The sequence below is a fragment of the Crocodylus porosus genome, unplaced genomic scaffold, assembly GCF_001723895.1.
Source record: "Crocodylus porosus isolate Cpor-Errol unplaced genomic scaffold, CroPor_comp1, whole genome shotgun sequence".
NCBI lineage: Eukaryota > Metazoa > Chordata > Crocodylia > Crocodylidae > Crocodylus > Crocodylus porosus.
Window position 1 is genome coordinate 25,883,238 of NW_017728950.1, and position 5,274 is coordinate 25,888,511.

Here is a 5,274-nt window from a genome sequence, read left to right on the forward strand (position 1 = left end):
GGCAGGCTCCACTGAGAAAAAAAATGGTGGCAAGGGGCCTGATCCTCTTTTTTTTCCCCACAGAGCCTGCTTGCCTCTTCTGTGGCTGGGGGACAGGCTGTTGGCCGGCTCTGAGCTGTGGGGGCCCCAGACCTTCCCTCCATGGTGGTGGCACTTCCCAGGTGGCACCCATCTGCTCACAGCGCACCCAGGCGGCCCTGGGGTGTGCCGCTATTGTGGAGGGAACGACCAGGGCCCTCGGCAGCTCAGGGGCCACTTGGTCAGCCAGCAACTTGCCCCCTGGCTTTGGGCAGGCTCCGTGTAAAAAAAAAGTATTGAGCATTTCACCACAACAGTGACAGAAGCCCCTAAATTGAAATGGTAGGTTTTTAATCATTGCAATTAAAAACACACTGTTTCAATTTAGGGGAGTAAACCCCCATCATGTGTACAAGCAGTCTAAGAGAACAGATGCTGTCCCACCACCTTTTGGGACTACAACATAGTGCTACCCCTTACCACTAAGAAAATAGGAGCCAAATTCTCAGCTGCTATGAATCTGCATGGCTTTAATTACTTCAGTGGAGCTGGGCTGATTTATGCCATGTAGGACCTAGTCCTGTATTAACAGAAAGGAGTAAAAGCTCCATAGGGCAGGAAGTTACTTCTTGTTCTGTATTTGTACAACACCTAGTGAAAAAGAGACTGGGGGTCTATGATTAGGTTCCCTGCCTGCTACTGCAATGTAGTCATTAACAATAACCACATTGTATTCTTCAGACCCAAATGTACTGATTTGCAGTACCGTAGCAAGTGTGGGGCGAGTGAGAAGACCACCCTGGGTGCTGAAGTGAAGGGGCACCAACAGGCTCTGCCCAGCCAGGGTGGGGTGCAGGACAGAGCCACAAGTGGGGGTGAGGGCAGCTCCCACCACTGCGTGCACTCCCAGGCAAGCATGGGGAGGGCATGTGCCCCCCAGATCCATGTGCGAGGCAAGGGCAGGCTGCTGCTGCAGGTTTTGCCCTGGGCACCAAGCTTCCTAGCCACAGTATTGCTGGTTTGGCCACTAATCCTTCAGATCAAGTTTATACATACTCTGGGCCACATGCTAAGCTTGCATCAATCACTGTAGTTACATAGACTCAATGACCTTTTGCTGGCTTCACTCCATTGAGTTGTATGGGGTTGCATGGGGATTATTGCAGTTTCATTGACCCCAGCTGACCTTTATGTCCTCTGAAGTGAGATATGCTCTTTGCATAGAGTTTGTAATTCAGCAGGTAAATGGTTAATGATAATGGAAATAGATGTGCCTGGGTTGAGTGTCATTGTGCCAGCTCTTCCTCTCTGACAGTAGTCAGAATCCAGTATTTCCATTCAGTGTATGGGAAATACAGACACTTCAGCCTGAACTAGCACAAAAAGGCAAAATTTCCCATCAAACAATCATTTTCCCTCGACACCAAAAGTCATTTTTTTGAAATAACAAAAGGATCTTACTGAAATTTCTCATTTCAATAAGGTCAAAACATTTCAGTTTGTTAAGGTAAAAGATAGTTACACAAGATATAGAAAGAGAAAAATCAGTCTTCCTTATTAACTAGAAAACTTCGGAATGAGCGACATGGTTGCATTGGGGCTGGAGTATTGTTGTAGCCATTATGGTCCAGGAAACATACAAAAGGTGAGGGACTTTTGTAATATCTTTTATTAGACCAACTATAAAGTTGGGAAAGAAGTTTGGCAAGTTATCAGGCACGAGCTACTAGATGAGGAGAAGTGTATGTCTAAAAGCTTGTCAAATTTCTTTTCCAATTATACAGCTGGTCCAATAAAAGATACCATGAACGCCCCCCCCACAACCGCTCTTGTCCATTGTTACAATCTGCACCAATCTGACTAGAGCCTGTTTAATTACTTTGACTCTGTCGACAGATGGGATGACACACTGCTAGGAAGAACAGAGGGAAAACAGATCAGGTTATTTTTTTAATCACTTCTTGCCAACTTCAGTTTAATCAAATTGGATGTGATAGAACTGTCTGACACAGCAGTAGGAAACTTACCCTCTTGCTATAATTCTGTGACTGATTTATCAGCTTAGGTTATTATCTTGCTAGATCTTAACAGCTAAAGCCTGGTTTGAGCCTAGTCACCTGAAGAGAATTTGTTTACAATGTAGTTAGAACTTGTGAAAGTCCAACTCATAGGAAGCAGGGGAAGAGTGTATATTCATTTTGTCACAGCCAAGGCTGGCAATATCATGCAACTCTGAACCATCTCCTGCGGGGCCTTGTTCTTTTATTCTTTACCTGTACCTTCCATCCTTACACTGTTTTCCAAAAGGAATCCATAGCGTGGCTTTCAGGATCAATACTCTGTTTTATTGTCTCCTCTACTGTTTCTTTTCCATTGCAGATAAATATTACCAGTGTGCCTTAGCCTTGAATTAGTTCAGTTTTCTTTTCATCTGCTGTTAATTCAAAGGCTTTGTTACAATAGTCACTTTCATTCTCCTCCTCTTTCATCACCTGTCGCTTCCAGTCGTGCTCAGTGTCAGTCTTCCCCATATCTCCAAGCTGCAAGAAAAAAGAGAGCCAGTCTCCATATCAGGTTAGAACACATTTTTGGCTGACCTACATATTTCCACCTTATCTCACACTATCTGTTTCTACAGGGACTGTAATGAACACAAACACACAAATCCAACCACCTTGGGTTTCTTTTTTCCTCTTTACATTTTTTAAAATAAATCTGGTGAATGTTGATGTTTCTCAAAGAAACAAATTGCTCACAATACCAGGCAAAACCAGGTAACAGCTTAGAGCTGGGAGAGGACAGTGCCAGGAAAGTTGTTGTACCATCCCCACTACCCTTGTACCTGGGAGCAGTTGAGTAGGAGGTATGGTTTTAAGATGGAAGCAGTGGCTGGATTAAAGTGTTCTTGGCCCATGCCAGACCCTTCTTTCCCATTTCTGCCACAGACTCCCTTCAGGGCAAGTTATTTAGCTTCTTTTCCCCTCAGTTGACTCCCTATAAAAAGGGCCAATCATTGTCTTTTGTCTGCTTAGATTGCAGCAACTGTCTCCTGCTATGTACCTGAACAGCATTGAATGCAACAGACCATGATCTCAACTGAGGTCTAGTGGCTGTGCTATCATGGAAATAAGAAGAGCAAACAGGAACAGCAAGTGTGTATCCTGATTCAGATAAAAAACAGAGCAGGATAAGAAGGTAGGCCCCCCGCCTGAAAAGCGAAAAGGAAATGTGCTAAGTGGCAATGTCTGCATCTTCCACTTCTAACTCCAGAATCAAACAAAGCACTTAAGCATGCACTTAACTTCAATCCCTTGAGCAGCCTCATTCAATTCAAAGAAGGGAAGGCAATTTGTGTCGGCTGAGAATCTGGCCCTATGGCACTACAGTACTGTAAAACCAGCAGAAGTGGGGAAAGCAGAGGCATAGCAAGGCAGGGCTGCTGACACATGGGGCAGCACCAATTCCTACCAGGCTGACTGGGGCAGCACAGTCTGCTGCCATTACAATGGCAGCTGTGTTTGTCCCCCTGCAACAAAGGCAGTATCTGGGGCTGTTTTCCTGGTTGTCCTCCCGTCAGTTACTCTGCAAGGAAGAGAATCAGGTCCAGAGTATCAAAGTGATCCTGTGATTGACAGAGAAAGTGAATTCATGATGGGACCTGTTAGATATGTGAATGTGGTGAATCTGCATGTGTAAACCTTAAGGTACTTTTTGTTACTATCTCTCGAATTAGCTCATGCTGATGATGTGTGTAGAGTTTTACTTTCGCAGGCAAGATTCTTTGAGTCGATGTGATTGTGGCAGCACAGTAGGGGATGCTACTATGCAGAAACACCCACCACTGTGCCAGGCCCAAAATCTCGCTTTGAGGGTCTGCCTTGGGGAGCCTACTTCTTGGAGAACCCCTGCAAGCCTAGGGTAACACTGCCACCACCTGGGCACTGGTCTCTCACAGGGCTCTGTGCAGCCTGGGGCACATAGATCCCACGAACCTAGGGGGTGCTTTGCCCACTAGTATTTCTGGGTGCTTCTTTGAGCCTACGGCATCCCAGGATAACATCAGGAAGAACTGAGGGAAAATAAAAAGACAAACGTTGGTGACCAGGTAGGGAGCAGAAGGCCTCTCTCTCTCTCCGTGCCCAACATTGTAGGATGTAACCCGACACCTTTATTGATCAGATGGGGGGACTTGGACAATAAAAATCAGAATACACTTTAAGCCAACTAAAGCAACTTGATTATTTACAGAGTCTGGGTACAGTGACCCTTTTAAGACATGACTTGCCTATATTTAATTCCTAACTCCTGGCAGGTTTCCAGGTTTCTACTTACAGAAATCACCATGCCACTGCCTGGGGTACTTGCTTGTAGTTTCATAATGCCTACCAGAAGGAAGAGAGAGCTCCCCCACTCCCTCTAGGAATTTTATCTGGCCAGGTCACTTGATTGACTAGCCTGAACCACAAGGACCAGGGAGGGAGAGGGGTCACCTGGGCTGTACCCCTATTCTTCGTATTGCTTATGGATTCATAGCTATGCCCTTGAAAAGCACCCTACTTCACCTATGTCTGGGAACCAGCTGTGTCCCCTCCAGTTATAGTCAGACTGAGCTGTGCTGTGACCTTCAGTCTTGAATATCCCTATTCTCTATGTCTCAGTACAAAAGAGCTGCCCTCAGGAGAATCACAGCTGGTTCTGAACAAAGCAGGCCATCTGCCCACTAACCCAGCCTCTATCATTTCAGTGATGTGCTCATTTTACTGGCTTCAACTCAAATGTAAGATTATCATTTCAGTCTTCAAATTACCAGAGAGGCTGTCTCTCCCCAAATGGACTATAATGGCTGTAGGAGGTTATGCCCATGAGAACAGTGATGCTGCCAACAGGAAGAGACACTCACATCTGCATGAGAGTCTGATCTAGGCAATTGGCCCATCCTTTTCTACCTCGGCAATACCATAATGACCAGAGACCTTACCTTCATGTCCAAAAAGATACACAGATACACACATAGGGCGCATCCACACATGTAAGCACATGTGCTTGCAGCAGCTCAGAGAAGTGGTGCAAATTTGAGCCGGGGCTTTTTGCTCCAGCATACGTGCTTGGACATGCACTTTGTTGAGGAGAAAATTGTGCCACTTGGGGCAAAATAACCCTGCCTGGCTCCTCCCGGATCTGCTGCTAAGGGGAGCTAGAGCCTGGGGTCAGAATCTATGCTGTCCCCAGCAATATAAAAAGCTGCCCTGTCCTGGC

General features: G+C 45.9%; 1 long non-coding RNA gene across 1 annotated transcript; it reads right to left on the reverse strand.

Moving 5' to 3' along the window:
• Positions 1 to 1,955: 1,955 nt before the first annotated feature.
• Positions 1,956 to 4,478, reverse strand: LOC109323301. The gene is made up of 2 exons (XR_002104601.1): positions 4,351 to 4,478; positions 1,956 to 2,558 (listed from the first exon to the last, which is right to left on the reverse strand). It is a non-coding gene; the product is annotated as an uncharacterized LOC109323301 (long non-coding RNA).
• Positions 4,479 to 5,274: the final 796 nt, after the last annotated feature.